Consider the following 16,412-nt stretch of genomic DNA (forward strand, 5'->3'; position numbering starts at 1 on the left):
TTATGCGTATGCACAAGATGTTATTGCTATAGTTCTTGGACGTATTGTTTAAGAGAAAGAGAAATTTGGATAGATTTAAGCCATTTTTGTTACTGGGATTCTGCGTATTGGAGAGGCATGCGCACTTGCTTCACGGACCTTGTTAGAACACTTCGGTTTATACAAATTAGGATTTGGTAAGTTACGATTCACTTACGGTGATTTGAATGTTGTCGTTTACCTAGTGTAGAAAACTGAAGTAAAGGCATCGGTATCCATTATTCATAACAACCATTGCCTGGTTGGGTTTTCTCAGTTAGTGAAATGAAAATGACAATGGTGTAAATTCGATAATTAATGGACGACTTACATAAAAGAGTATTTCCTAACAGAAGTAACAGTCTAATGTTTAAATCGCTCATAAAAACAAAACTAGGCTCCAGAACGCTTTTTACGAAAGCCGAGAAGGATCATTCGAGATCCGAAATCCGAAATTCGAAATCTGAAATCCGAGATACGAGATCCGATACCTGAATTATCCAATCAGCGGCGGCGTATCTAGACGTTGACGCAACTAGCCAATGTAGTCAGGCGTATCAATATTGACACTAGAGGGCGTTGATCGGGGCTCACAAACACCCTCCAGCGCAGGTGTCAAACGTCCATATTGAAAAGTAGTGCATATCTCTACATTTTGGGAAGAATTTGTGAAGAGGCTGCGGATCTCTACTTGTTTAACTGTGGGCAAATTGGGAAGGGGCAGAGTGGGAAGGGGCGAGATGGGAATGAACCCTTAACTTTCATCCGTTTAACGGTTTTAAATGTAGGTCACATTTTTTTACCCTCCAAGGAAAAAGCTAGCTAGTAGGTAAAATCTTTGGCCAAAAATGACTTTGAGTGATTTTGAACTTACTAGCTTATTAGTCCATGGGCCAGACCAAATGTCGGTACCATCTCTGGTGGCAAAGTCTCATAGTGATTTTTTTATTCCTTGGTATATCTAGTTTATGAATTCAAATGATAGCCCTGCCCAATGAGTAGCTTTTTGGTAGTTTTCAGCCGGTTTTCATGATAGGGTATGGTCAATTTCGGGGGCCCTGAATAATGGGGTAGGGGAAACAAAAGAAGCTGCCATTTGGTAACGGATGGACCAAATCATTATTATTATACCTCAAAATGTTCAACTAGGATGCCTCTAACAGATTCTAAGATGTGTTTTGATGTAATACATGTAATCAGGTCAACAGAGGTCAAAAGGTCACGAATTTTGAGGGTTGCTCAAAATCTGTGACAGTCAAACACCTGACGAAAAAGTAATGCTGAGGGTCAATTATTCAAACATTTTACACTTGAAATCTGTTTTTTTAGTGTTTTCTAATGCTCTAAATATAATTTCAGAGGGGCTTTAGGAAATTTGTTGATAGATTTGGAATCCACAACAACTGTACGGAGTGCTTACAATCTGAAATTTTGAAATTTCAGAATATGGGGTAAGGGAAACATAACCGACTGTTAAATCGCAATGGGTGGACCCAATTAATAGTTTAAGACCTCAAAATGTTAAACATAGCTGCCTCTGATAAAACCGTAAGGTGTGTTCGAATATAAAGCATGTAACTAGGTCAACTGAGGTGAAAAAGGTCAACAAAATTGGGATCCTGATTAAGTTAATACTGATTAACAAAAGGATAAAGAAAAGCCAATGGTTCCCTCGATCAAAAACATCGCCAGAGAATTATTTTCAGATTATTTACAGATTAAATATGCTTAAAACAATCATTTGGATGACTTGATAGCCAAGGATTCGGTTGTTACTCTCAGGGGCAGAAAAAAAGGGATGCTCCCCAGCAGTCTGCAGTTGGACAGGGTTCAATATCCAATGTCGGGACAACATTGCTGTTACACAGGACACGGTAGCTTATCTTCCAACAGTCAATGCACCAGCTACACAGCTGTCTACGGTAAATGAAGTCTTGAACCAAACCCTCAGAATCATGGAGTCATTGGAACTGTCAGAAATAGTTTGTGTTTTCGACCAAGCGCTGTATGCAAAAGCACTAGAAGTTGCATGGAAACACCAAGACAAGTTTGGTTGTATCATATTCAGAATGGGTGTTTTCCATACGTTATGCACATTGCTGGCAGTTCTAGGCAAACGCTTTGGAGATGCTGGCTTAAAAGATCTGTGCGTCGAATCGGGCATTGTTGCTGATGGTTCAATAGGCGGTGTTCTGGATGGAAGGAAGTACAATCGTGCTATTCGAATGCACAAGATAATGTACGAATCAACGATGAGAATAGCATGGGACGGATTCCTTCAGTGGCTGGGAACAAGAGAAGCAGACTCCCTGAATCAAGCCTTGCCAGTGCTAAAATCTCTGGTGGACAATGCTTCAGGAGTCGTCCTACATGATGTGATGTCCAATCCGTCTTACTTACGCATAGTTCACCTTTTCCAACAGTATCTTGATTTCCTCAGGAGCGACAATGGCAGTCTTTCAGCATTTTGGATGTCATATATAGATATGGTGGAGATTGTCTTTGGATTGGTACGCGCAACAAGAGAAGGTGATTGGCTGTTACATCTTTCCTCGATCAAGGCGATGATTTCGTGGTGTCTTGCATACGATAGGCTGAACTACGCACGTTACTTGAGATTATACTATGCACGATCACCCTGATACGTTTTCTCATCTCATGAGTGGGGGGGTTCTCAGTTCAACTAGGGCCAGACAACCCTTTTGGAAAGATTCCAGTTGACCAGACCATTGAAGAAACTGTCAACAAGGATACCCAAACACCTGGGGGCACTCGTGGATTTAGCCTAAATACTGGAGCAGTTCGGCGTTATTACCTGAACGCAGAGTACCGAAGCATGTTCCTCCGCCAACTGAGAGCCGTGATAAGAATAAGTTCGTCATCTTTGAACCATCCGGACCTGCATAGCACACGAATCACAAAGGATGAATCAGATGTCAAGGCCGTGATGGAAATGATCCAGGAGGCAATGATAAACCCATTCAAGTCGGAAGATGAATCCCTTGTCAGTATTTCAAACGGCACTCTCGCTCCAGATGAGGTAACCAAGGATCTCCTCAACGCTCGCACAATTGGGGAGAAGGCTTACACAGATTTCCGATCTGAGCGCCTCGAAAAGGAAGAACCAGATGCAAAAGACTTTTTCGCAACAGTTAAGAAACAGAAACTGAAAACATTCACTGATGTATGTACGAAGAAAGTGAAGTGCAATGATAAAGAAATAATCCTTCGGGCTGACCAGGATCTATTTGCTCGCATGATTATCATTGCACAAGGAAGAGCGTTGGACATGGAGATTGTCTTATCATATCCACTGGGACCGATACCCTGGGCTCTAGCAAATGAAAGTGGTTTACTAAGGAAAACGGATAAGACCAAACTCATGAACAGTATCGGGGACATCATACCCCCTGCAGAAAATCTTCCAAGTCATTCCGCATGCATTGTCGATGGCATGAGCCTGGTGCAGTAACTGAATGTCAAAAACAATACATTCTTGGAGGTCTCCAACTCTCTTCTGAAATGGGTATTGAGGGAAGGAGGTACAAGTCAGAGAATTGATGTAGTATTCGATGTCTACAGAGAAACATCTATCAAGGATGCGGAACGGCAGAAACGTGGCTCAGGCACTGGTATCAAATTCAGTACAATTGTACCTGGACACAAGATCAAGAAGTGGAGGAACTTTCTTTCAGAGGCGGACAATAAGACACGACTTGTTGAGTTTTTCGTTTCTGACTGGAAGTCAACTAGCAAGAGGGGACTGATCAAAGAAAATGTACTGCTTGTCACTTGTGGTACTAAATGCTTCAAGGTTACTGGCAGCTGTTGCAGTGAGGTCAAGGAACTTGAGTCATCACAAGAAGAGTCGGATACACGAATGATTTTGCATGCAAAACATGCCGCAGAAAGCGGATACAAAAGTGTTATAGTAGTGTCCGAGGACACAGACGTCTTCGTGCTTCTTCTCTCGTTCGCAAAGGATATTCCTGCCACCTTGTACCAAAAGCAGGGAACAAAGACTAGAACGCAGTTCGTTGACGTCTCTCAGTTACAGGTGTCTCTTGGAGATGATGTTTGTGACGCACTCATCGGCTTTCACAGCTTTTCCGGATGCGATACAGTTAGTGCATTTGTTGGACGCGGCAAGATAGGGCCTTTGGACAAGATGCGATCTAGCGAGTTGTTCCTGCAAGCATTCGCACAACTTGGAAACATGTGGAAGCAGTCAGCTGATTTATTGGGAACATTACAGCACTTTACGTGTGTCATGTCCGCTCCGACCACGAAGACTGTGTTAGTGAATAAAATGCGGCATGATCTGTTCATGGCAAAGAGAGGAGAGGTAGAATCAAGTATGCTTCCTCCATGCGAGGACACCCTAAACAAGCATGCCCAGCGCGCAAATTATCAAGCTCGTGTTTGGAAACTAAGCCTTGAGAATAAACCAGTGGTTCCAGACCCTGATGGGTATGGATGGGTACGGGATGAGAAAGGAAACCTGGGGAGAGAAAGGAAACCCATTGACTGGATGGCGGGAAAGACTGCTCCAGATGCTGTCATTGAACTGATGGCCTGCCGATGCAAACGCATTTGTCAGGAAGGGGAATGCATATGTCTTGATAAAGGACTAAAGTGCACACCAATGTGCAAATTGCAAACATGTGGAAATATGAGAGATGATGATGATGTCGTGGTTGAGACCGATGTAGATATGGAATCATGTAGTGATGACGAGGATGATTGACTTTTTTGGAGAAGGGACCTTTGGCATTTGCATCTTTTCCAGTGGCTCATCTTTTAAAGACGTTAGAGCCTATTTAGAAGAAAGGTTCAGTGAACTTTACTTTTTGGTTTGATAGGATGGATATTTGGCACTAAGTTTTAACGTTTATTACATAAAATGTCGGTGTAGTGGGCCTACACAGCATTGCCTTTGTTGCATGTGGCCAATGTTTTAAGCAGCCCCCGTAATTCATGACCTTTTGACCTCAGTTGACCTAGTTACATGCATTATATTAGAACACACCTTACGGTTTTATCAGAGGCAGCTATGCTTAACATTTGAGGTCTTATACTATTAATTGGGTCCATCCATTGCGATTTAACATTCGGTTATGTTTCCCTTACCCCATATTCTGAAATTTCATAATTTCAGATTTTAAGCATTCCGTACAGTTGTTGTGGATTCCAAATCTATCAAAATAATTTCCTATAGCCCCTCTGAAATTATATTTAGAGCATTAGAAAACACTAAAAAACAGATTTCAAGTGTAAAATGTTTGAATAATTGACCCTCAGCATTACTTTTTCGTCAGGTGTTTGACTGTCACAGATTTTGAGCAACCCTCAAAATTCGTGACCTTTTGACCTCTGTTGCCCTAATTACATGCATTACATCAAAACACATCTTAGAATCTGTTAGAGGCATCCTAGCTGAACATTTTGAGGTATAATAATAATGATTTGGTCCATCCGTTACCAAATGGCAGCTTCTTTTGTTTCCCCTACCCCATTATTCAGGGCCCCCGAAATTGACCATACCCTATCATGAAAACCGGCTGAAAACTACCAAAAAGCTACTCATTGGGCAGGGCTATCATTTGAATTCATAAACTAGAGATACCAAGGAATAAAAAAATCACTATGAGACTTTGCCACCAGAGATGGTACCCGTTGGTCCAATTTTGAGACTTGGCCCATGGACTATATTCCGCACCTGTTCGTGTACGAAAGACAGAGAAACTTCCATAACCAAAAATGATTTGGCAATTGTTAGTAAGTTACTTAGTAGAGGCAATTACTACCGAATGGATTAGTTGCATGAGAGGCAAAAAGCTGCATTTCATCTACATGTACATGTACAATGCCGAGATGACAATTTCGCAGCACCTCTTTGAAGATCTTTAAACCATGCAATTCTTTTCAAAACAATGCTGTAATAATTAATAAGCAGTATAAAAAGAAATGAATTTAGGTATGTCCCCGCACAACCGCTCCCAGGACAACTGTCCCCTGGACATGTCCTGGGGGCAATCATCTATGGATGGCAGTTGTTCGGTGGCAGTTGCCAAGCTGGCAGTTGTCCTGATACGCTTTACAGTTGTATAACATAGCAATATATATTACAGCGATCTAACAGGTGAACTGAATAAAATCACCTAGCGTAAAATGTTGAAATCTGCCACCTTGGGTCATCCACGAACGAGCAGAAATCTCACCACACTGAACCGCACACCATCTCCCGAAACTGGCAAAGGAATATTTAGTAATAAGTTTTTAAATAATCTAGCTCAACTAACACTACTGAAAATGTCAGCTCAGTATTCAGACCTCGTCTTGTCCGAAATCAGGTTAACCGAATTATGCAATGCATTTTAGGTGTCGTGGCGACTGATTTCGTGCATAAGTTTGCCGTACAAAGCTGCTGCTTCATCAACAATCGATGGCTTCAGATTTCCAGGAAGAATCTGGTTTCCTAGTTCAATGAAATATTTGGAGCAACCATGAGGTGGGTTGTCTCTTCCATACTGCTGCTGGCAATAAGCGATGTAGTTAGAATCACAAGGAACCTGGAAGTTGTGCACACCACGTGATTCCACCATAAAAAATAATACGCCTGGCTTCCCTCTAGGATTCCCACAATTATTTTTAGCCTGAACTGTATGTTGATTCCATTGGACAACAACATGGTGTAGTTCTTTCTGAAGAATATCCATGAAACAGTATCGTAGGTATGCTACTTGCAGTGGATCCGCATCATTATAAAGATTGGTTTCGCGCAGATTCTCAAAGAAAGTTATCCACCAGTCTCGAGCTTGGCGACGCAGAATGCCCAACCAAGCTTTAATCCTTTGGCTGGCAGTGCTTTTGCCACAGATGAAACAATTATCATGAATTTCTCTGTCACTTAGCGCATGTAATTCTTGCAGATGTGTGTTTTCAGTGCCTAAATCACATCTGCAGATCTCTGGGCATCCTCCAAATTGTTCAACTGTATCTAAGAAGTGTCTAGCGATAATACTTGGGTCGTTATTGCTAGGCCCCACCTCAAGCCACAAGATGCGTCTCGAAAAGCCATCTATGGCGCCATGTACGGCAAAGCCAAAAGGGCTTGAGTTTATCATATTCATCTGTGTGCCAGATTGAATTGGATCCAGTCGCTCTATATTCAGGTCGGAGCTGGAGCAGCCTGCGCTTTTTCTCCTTGATGCACCATCGGGGTCTATCATTTGCATGAGTTCCACGACACAGTCCCTTTGAACTGCATATCCATCATCAGTGGTTAGCTTGTTCCATACGGTTCGGTAACCGAGGCACAGCCCATTATATATCTGATAATATCGAGAATAGAGCCAATGATTCATTGAAGCTCGACAATTTCTGGTCTGCGCCTCAGACCGAACTTTAAATTTGTGGAATACTTGTACCGATGTATCTTCCATACATTCTACGCAGAGCGTCCGGTATCTCTTTCTTTGTGTACCCGTGCCAAAAATACCTTTCAATTAATTCATCATTCCATACGTCGACATTTGGTCGTAAAGCTGGTGTGTACTCGGGCAATACCATCCTCTGAAAAAAGTGTTCTCTATCGGCTCTGAGATAGCATTTTCTCCTTAAAAATCTGACTGAGATCCCGCCGTACCCCAGATAGACCCCTCTGGTGTACATGGTGTAGGGTTGGATCCCATTGGGCCAGACGCATTTGGCAGAGTGGGATCACCGGGGGTGGGGTGGGATTTCTGTGGGAAATGGGGTGATATCTCAATCCAAGCGGGTTGGGGTGGGAACCCAGTAGGGTGTGGGATTGGTGGGAAGAGGGTGAGGATCCTACCCCTATTTCATAAAGTGAAGTCTTCCATTTTGTTAAATCAAACAGATACATGTATAGGGCTGAAAATTGAATCATGATAGGTGATAGGCTTTTACCCTTTTGACAATTGTCGACTTTGTCCACGCTGAGTTACTACCGGATATATCCGAATTTTTGGGGGCCCGTCCATAATCCCCGGTTGGCCCACTGGGATCCAAAGTGGGGCAAATTGGGATCTGGGGTATCCCATTCAGATTTTTTAAGATGATAAGAACGTTTGAATCCCCCGAAAAAAATCACCAATTGACAGAGGGTTACACATGATCACAGGTACATGATCAAAAATGATGAAAGTTTAGGCTGCATTTTGTCGCCTGAGTTACTGTATCTATGGAAAGAGTATACAGCGTTACAGCGTAGGCATAGCCTACATGTAAGCCTATATACTCGACATAATTTTATGCATGTAGTGTAGGATTTAAAGGGGGACGCAGTGTCCCCAGTGTCAGTAAGGCTTTTAGCACCCAACGCGGACCCCAAGGTCAAAGCAATCTGCATTGCGGTCTATGCCAGCGCACAAGCCAGTGGGGCCCCCGATAGGTTATTTAAGTAAAGGAAAATGCCTGTCTGACAACTCACGTCTTTTTTAAAAACGACCCCAGAAAACATTGTCTTTAGCCTTAATTTTAGGAAAAAGACAATTTCTAGAGCCATTTTAGCTCAATTTCAGTAAAAAGGCAATTTCTAGAAATACCACTTTCCCTAAAATTAAGGCCAAAGACAGTGTTTTTGAAGCCTTTTTAAAAAAAGGCTCGGATTAGTCGTACCAATTTTTCCTTTTACTAGGGTTTAACACTATGATTTATTGTGAAACTCTTGTATAACACTAAGTAAATTTGGTGGCAAAAATACTTGTTAACTTACGGGCGTTCATAGCAAGGCCAGAGGTCAAGTATTTTCTTCTTCAGACGAAAGGTATATTGCGAACAATGGGTGATATGAATAAAGACAAGCAAATGATTTTATCTAAAACTCCATGTACATTTACACTAGGCCTTTCTGTACAAAATTGAAGTAAAAGCATTTGCTAGTCTTTATTCATATCACCCAATGAAACGAAAGCTATCACAGCTTTAACACCGTAACATGTTTTCTCTGATACGAAAGTTATTTATCAGAGCCTTCATTGATGTAAGGAGAAACAGAACCGAGTTTATTCCTATGTAGGCGCCATACATAGGAGTGATTTTTGAAAGCAAGGATTTTTTGAATAAACAGATTACATTTGATGACTTAGATAGTATGACAGAGAAGGAAATCTTGAAACATCTTAGAATCTACCAGACAAAGATGGCTGCCAGACTTAATGATTCATTGGGTAAGACAGTCTTGAAAGCTTACACTAAATTAACAAACTTGTTCTTGCCGGTTGATGACGCAGATGATCTTGAGGAAGACTTAAGAAATGATTACCTCGTTACCAATGAACTGTTATCGGGTTCCATTTCCGATCTCCTGGGGGTTTCTGCCTTGGGGAACTAACTCATGGATCGAACAAGGAAGAACATCCGCACGAGAATATTGTTATACGTACTTGTTGTTTATTACTCTCATCTCTCGACCATTAAGAAACCAAAGAAACAAAGATCAGAGAAACAATTAGCGTGGTCAAGAGAATTAGATAAAAGATCACAAGAATTTAAGAGGTTGAAAAGGGATATCAGACAACCGGTTGAACCCAACAAGGTTGAACCAGAACCTGAACCAGAACCTGAACCAGAATTCGAACCAGAACCAAAACATGTCGCTAGGGCCTCATCTGGTTACTTAGTAGCTGTGGCAGTAGTTGCTATTGCTACTATCATTTTCTTTAAGTTAAAGAAAAAGTTAATGAGTGTTAAAGAGGTTATAGATACACATGTAATGACATATACACCTGTATTGAAAGATAAGGCGAAAAGTGTCGATTGAGAGAACATAACTCGACCATGACTTCGTCACAAGAGCATGACAGGGTCACAGGAGCAAAAGCTCAATAGCTCGACCATGACTTCGTCAAGAGAACAAAGTTTGACCAATACTATGTTTTTAATGGAGTGAACCTGACTATGATTTTGTCATAGTCATAGTTTAACTCTAACAATCACAAAATACACCGTCAAAAATGTAAGGTAATATATATATATATATAGTTTATTTATCGTACTCTTGTACATTTTACAGTATTGTGCATTGTGCGCTTACAAGAAAACGTGCATTGAACAAGACAAGAACGTAAAAACAAAATACATGTATCAAAGTCTATTTATGAAAGAAAAATTCTCATGGATCCTCTGCCGCGGGGGGGGGGGGCAAAGGTCAACTTATCATTCGCATGCTAGATGCGTAATAGCATCTGACAGCTCATCTCTATCAAAGAGGTGATAGTCACCCCTGTCTCTCATCAGTATAAGATCCCTGATCACACTGCCTATGTCATTCGTTTCGATATCACCAACTTTGTTACCCCTTCTAATAAGGTTGTCCCTATCGGTCCCTATCTTCTCACATAGTACATTGATGTTTCCCCCGACGGAGGAACTACTTCCGTAAATGACTAATTTCGCAGACAGTTCAACCAGTTCATTATTACTTCTCAGAGCAGTCTTAAAAAATTTTAAAAAACTGCTGTGCATCTGAAATTCCGGATTGATATCCCGGCATATAGTAGGCAACAAATTTGAGTGTGTCCGATACGGTAATTTGAATAGTTTCCTTATACATTTCCTCCAGGTCGTAAGCAGTCTATCCATGTGCCTAGAAGAAAAATCCCACAGTACGCTGCCGTATAAACACATGACATATGTTTTGAACAGGCGATATTTTACATCAATGTCGCAATGACCAAATGCAGAGACAAGTGCATTAGTTCGGGCAATCATGTTTCCAATAGCTTGATCAATAAGTGTCTGCTCGGCGTGGGGGCCTATGATATGGCCCAGGTGATTTGCTATATCTTCTACCTCAAGTCTGTTGTTTTGCCACCTTAAAAAAGTATCGGCTGCTTCTTTTCCAAACAATAGGAAGTGTGTTTTAATGACATTGAACAATAATCTATACTCCTCGGAATATCTATCACAAATCTTAAGCATTTCCTGCATGCCATGTCTAGTGGGGCACAATAGAACTACATCATCGGCGTACGCCAATGCCCCTACAAATTGTTGGCCAATATAACATCCGTAACTCGACTGTTTCAAGTCCAGTAGCATTTCATCCGAGTAAATGCAGAATAAAATAGGGGACATTACTCCACCCTGCTTTATACCATTTTTTACATCAATTACCCTACTTAGAGTGTCCTTCCATTTTACTTGGACATATTGACACGTGTACAGCGTTGCCAGAAATTTCACAATCAGTGGACAACATTTCTTTTTTACTAACAAGTTGAACAGCCTGGTGTATTCAATCCTGTCGAATGCACGACTGGCATCTAATAACGTCACGTAAACATTACTTCCATGCGAGAGATAATAATCAATAACTTCTTTGAGCACAAATGTACACTGGGTGGTAGAACTCTTTTTCTTAAACCCAAATTGCAGATCAGATGTGCAAAAAACCTGAGGGCATTTTTCCATAATGATGTGGTCTAACACCTTACATAAGACACTACTTAATGCGATTCCTCTATAGTTATCAGAATCGTTAATAGACTTTCTCTTGTTCTTGGGGATAGGAATTATAATCGACCTTTGAACGCCTCTGGTATGTAAGAATGGGACAACATGAGCGTGAAAAGCTCCGCTAGCTTCTTGTCGAGTACCTGTACCATGTATCAAATGGTCACTAAATAGAGTCTTCCCACCATCATGTTTTCCTTTGTTCAGTTTGAAAATTGCAGATCGAACTTCAACTGCTGAGATAGTGTGGCTAATGCACCCACATCTGTTAGTTTCACATCTAGAGTCTATGTCGTTGTCCAAGTCTTTAATTATATCACTCATCTGATCCTCGTCGTAACCAACCGATGAATATAAAGCCTCATATTTAACAGCAAACCTATCCGCGATGGATCTGTCATCCATAGCATCATCAATTCTCACCGCGTAGGTCTGTTTCTTCTTTTTTCCCCTATTGATCAACTTCCAGAAGTCGCTGTCATTCTTTTCCAGGTATGCCATTGCTATTCTATTACTCTCAGCTACCTTATTCTCCTTTTTGGAGAGTTTGACGGCATGGTGGTATCTCGCCCTAGTCGTTTTACGGATCTCGAATACGACCCCTTGCCTTTGCGACCCCCCGGCCTTCCAGATGTTGTGCCAAAGCAGCGCCCTTTCTCTAAGCTCTCTAATGTTTTCGTTCCACCCTGGAAAAGGTTTCCGACCTTTTGCCTGAGCATTGACCTGACTAGGAAAACATTCTTCCCCTGCAGTTAAACATGCACTAATGATATCATTGTGTAAAGCCTCGATCCCTTCCTTGTGGTCATTACATTTGAATATATTACAATAGTCGCGTGCCGTTCTTTCAATGGCGTTCACCTCCCTGTCTAGACGCAAGGGCCCAACGCGCCGCGTAGCGGCAAAAAAGCGAAGCTGGCGAAACATTTATAACGGGTCACCGTCACTTATTATTGGACTTATAGCGCATTTACGGGGTTTTGCTTTATAGTGTCACCAGGAAAGAAAAGCATGCGACCTAACGCCGATCTATTTGTATAAAGTGATAATTGGAAGGTATATAGTAGGAAATATCAATAAAATAATCATTCCATGTCGTCTTTTGAGGGCATTTTTGATTGTAAAAAATATATGTGTACGTCACCGTAGTCTCTGCAATGATAATTTTATCAGAGCAGTCTCGCGCAAGTAGAAGTTCTTTACCTACTAGTTCTTCACTTATTAGTGTCAACGTCTGGCGCAAAGCCAGACGTTTTCCATTACGATTTCACTACGATGTTTGACAATAAGGAGCAGTGCGCGAGATATGCTAATGAGCAGACTTCCCTCGCTTGAGTTTCTGAAGAATGTTCCATATCGCGCTAAGCTCATCACTGCTGATTATGACAGGCGTGCAGCGGTAGGTATCTGCTCCCCAACTTCCACCCTAATACGGTACAATAAGTTACCATTTGATGAGAATGGGACAATGCCCTCACTGTGTATGGAGTCATAGGGATAAGAAGACATTATTCATTAGTGTTGGTACAAGTGATTTTGCCCAAAAAGCATGCGCATTCAAAAAACAAAATATGCAAGGTATCACGTACATGACCATGACGACGTGCAGAAAGTGCACTGGCCAGTGCATACCCTATGGCTATGTATAGTAAACATGGTAAACATGAACAACATCATTATTCATCGGCAGTTCATTTTACTCCCAGCTTTTTCTGAAACATATTGCCATGATGATTAGGCCTACCATGTACCATGACCAATAACGGCACTAGATCATGTAGATGTCAACAAGTTCACATGAACCGTATAATCCCGCATAATCCCGCATGGCGCATGTGGGACATGCGTCTAAACCAAAGCCCCAAAATCACTTGTTTTGGTCTATTTCACTTGTGTTTCCCCCGTCTCCCAGTCCATAATACATTTACAGTTTACAATCCCCGATCATGGCCCAACAAAAGGTCATCGGTTGACTAAAGCCAAGGAACACAACTGTTCAATGGATTTATAGTTGAATGCGATCAAACTACGTCTTTTCAATCGTGGATTGTAAATTTAACCCCATGGGCCTAGGGAAGGCCCTATAACAATACTTTCGACACAGTTATTATCTCCGCTGCTTTCACCATGTTACACACAGTGCTCACTGCTGATTCTAAAATGCGCCACCTAGTCAATTGCACTATCGTCATCACCTCATCATACTTCATTGACATTACAGGCACACATTGACATAGACCACTGTTGCAATCAACGACACAGTCGCTATCCAAGTAGCATTATAGAGGTAATTATCATTATCATACCTCATTAGCATGTGAACCAATCGCGTCGCTTCCTTTGCGATCACGGCAAAGCCTCATGGAATAATGTCTTTCAACGTTGAATAATTTTTCATATTCCATGCCTACAACTTCAATTTCTTCATAATCCATGGCTAGAAGTTCAATACTAATATAATATCCAAGATAAAGTTACAAGAAGTAGTCAATAGGGGTCTCTCACCTCTCACTGTATGTCCACACTATTCACGCTTGTACGAGGAATACATTCAATGCTGAATCTAACAACACCCAGTGCCCTTACTCTGTATATTAGTCACTGGAAGATGGCCCATTTCACTCCTTGCTTCTACTTCACCTATAGTCTCATTGCAAACGCCTCAGTTCTATGATATCACATTCACTTTCAGCTGTCATGCAACGCAACAACTGTGCTATCTGCCATCGCACATCAACGAAGAAGTGCAGCCGCCCACATTCCACCTCACGTCTGTCCGACCAGCTGCAATCCTCGAGGACACCCCACTGTACCACGATTTCACTACGATGTTTGACAAGAAGGAGCAGTGCGCGAGATAGGCTAATGAGCAGACTTCCCTCGCTTGAGTTTCGGAAGAATGTTCCATATCGCGCTAAGCTGACCACTGCTGACCATGACAGGCGTGCATTGGACTGGTACAGGTTGGAACTGAACATTGAATATGCTGGTGGTGACGCTTTCTGATGAGAAGTTGGTCGTGACTCATGCAGTATCCTTGGACTTGTCCACAGCATCGTTCAATCATTGCTCTCTGAGCTGCCTTAATTCTGTACCCAAATACTAAGACCAAATGCCTGTTGACTGTGCTTTAAGAGAAACTGGCGCCATGCCTAGAGATATGACTGACCCCTATTGGCAAATTTGTATGACTTTATCTTGCCTACCTAGCTGCTGCCTATAGTCTCCCTTTAACTGCGGAACACTTCAAAGTCGATAAAATGCCATGTTCCACCTTTTAATGTGTTCAGACTGCCATTTTCGAAATAATCAAGTCAGGACACTGCCTTCTAGTCTCATAATAAATTTTGCTTTCCTCAATATATAATAACATTTCTTCTTCTTCAATGCTTTCATCATTCCAAACTTCTCCTCCTCTGACTTTTACAGGGGTACAGTCATGGCAATCAAAACCCAAATACTGAGACCAAATGCCTGTTGACTGTGCTTTAAGAGAGACTGGCGCCATGCCTAGTCTCTCTTAAAGCACAGTCAACAGACACCAACCCCCTCAGACTCAGAAACCACAAACGCCCAACCCTTCCTGCTACCCTAATACTTCTGGATTAAACTTATATTGCACAATGTCTTCTGGGGCGAGTGAGTCCCATTTAGGCACATTTCCTCGGGCACCGGCTGACTGCCCTTCATTATAAACATGTTCAATCTGCATGTTAAACTCGACAGAAAGTGGCGAGTGATCTGAAAAGTTATCGACATCGTGAGTCACTCTATGGTCAGATATGTCCCCCAAAAGATTCTCTGTGATATAGAAATGGTCTAACACTGACCTGCTGTTGTTTATCTTACTCTCGAATGTAAAATCAATCTCACCAAAATCGCTGATAGTCTTCAGTGACTCTGACTGCAGGAATATCTCAAGTTGTTGAGTCGTGTTCAGATGCGTTCTGACCCAATCTACATTAAAATCTCCTCCCAGAATTATTCGGTCAATATCTTGTTGAGCAAACAGAGCATTCAATTCTTGTAAAGTGTCTTCGTACTCGGTGGGGTTATCGACGCCTGGCATATATACATTGCACATAAGTATTTTTACCGAGTCAGTTAATTCTACAACAATGGCGCAAAACCGGTTCGTTTTGAAAGTAACTGGCGAGATTACATGCCTGATACTAGTCTTCCAGAGGATGGCAGTGCCACCATAAGGCCTGCCCCTCGTTATAACGCCAGGCTCCATCCCAGATACCGCGTGGGCATTGCATTCGGGAAATATACTGGTCAACACATCAAAAAGTTCGCACTCGTGAAGCCAGTGTTCTTGCACAAATATAAAATCGTATTTGTCCGAAAGGATTGTCAGGTATTCAACTCTCCCAGTACCAAGTCCCTGAGCGTTGTAACTGGTGATGGAAAGTGGAAGTCTATTGCCGAACGAATGTGCCATGATTGGGAATAGGATACAAGTAAGAATGAAATAATACGTTAGAGGGCTCTTGTTCATATAACGGATTCTTTTGTGGCGCGATCCCGAGACGGGACGATATATTTTCTTACCATTACTCCTTCAGGCCACGTGTCCTCACTCATTAGCTTTGGAAAGTCCGACTTCCCCACCGTCACTCTAAACGAGCAAAAAGCTGCGTCACAGTGCGAGAGCATTTTAACCGCGCGCACTTTGATATTCTGCTCCGACACGTAGTCCTCTATGTCCGCTTCGAGAGTACCCTTGTTTATCCTATAGACGAAAGCGTCCCTTGCTGGTTCCGGACCAGCCTTTAATTTGTCGTGCGATTTTCCGCTGCCAGTAATGGCCTTGCGCCTTTTGGCCTCGCGTTTCTTTCTTTTCAGTAATTCATGTATGCCTGGTTCGAAACCGTCACTGTCACAACCCACATAGTCCGATGCTAGCGACT

At 42.0% G+C, this 16,412-nt stretch overlaps 1 protein-coding gene across 2 annotated transcripts in view; it reads left to right on the plus strand.

Annotated features, from left to right (window-relative positions):
* Nucleotides 1–16,412, plus strand: part of LOC135488511 (uncharacterized) — a 111,140-nt gene continuing 94,728 nt past the window's right edge. For both annotated transcript variants that reach the window (XR_010446995.1, XM_064773151.1), the window contains exon 1: nucleotides 1–176. The gene's annotated coding sequence lies outside the window, so the exon portion shown is untranslated. The remainder of the gene's footprint in view (nucleotides 177–16,412) is intronic.

Source organism: Lineus longissimus, chromosome 1 (assembly GCF_910592395.1).
Source record: "Lineus longissimus chromosome 1, tnLinLong1.2, whole genome shotgun sequence".
NCBI lineage: Eukaryota > Metazoa > Nemertea > Pilidiophora > Heteronemertea > Lineidae > Lineus > Lineus longissimus.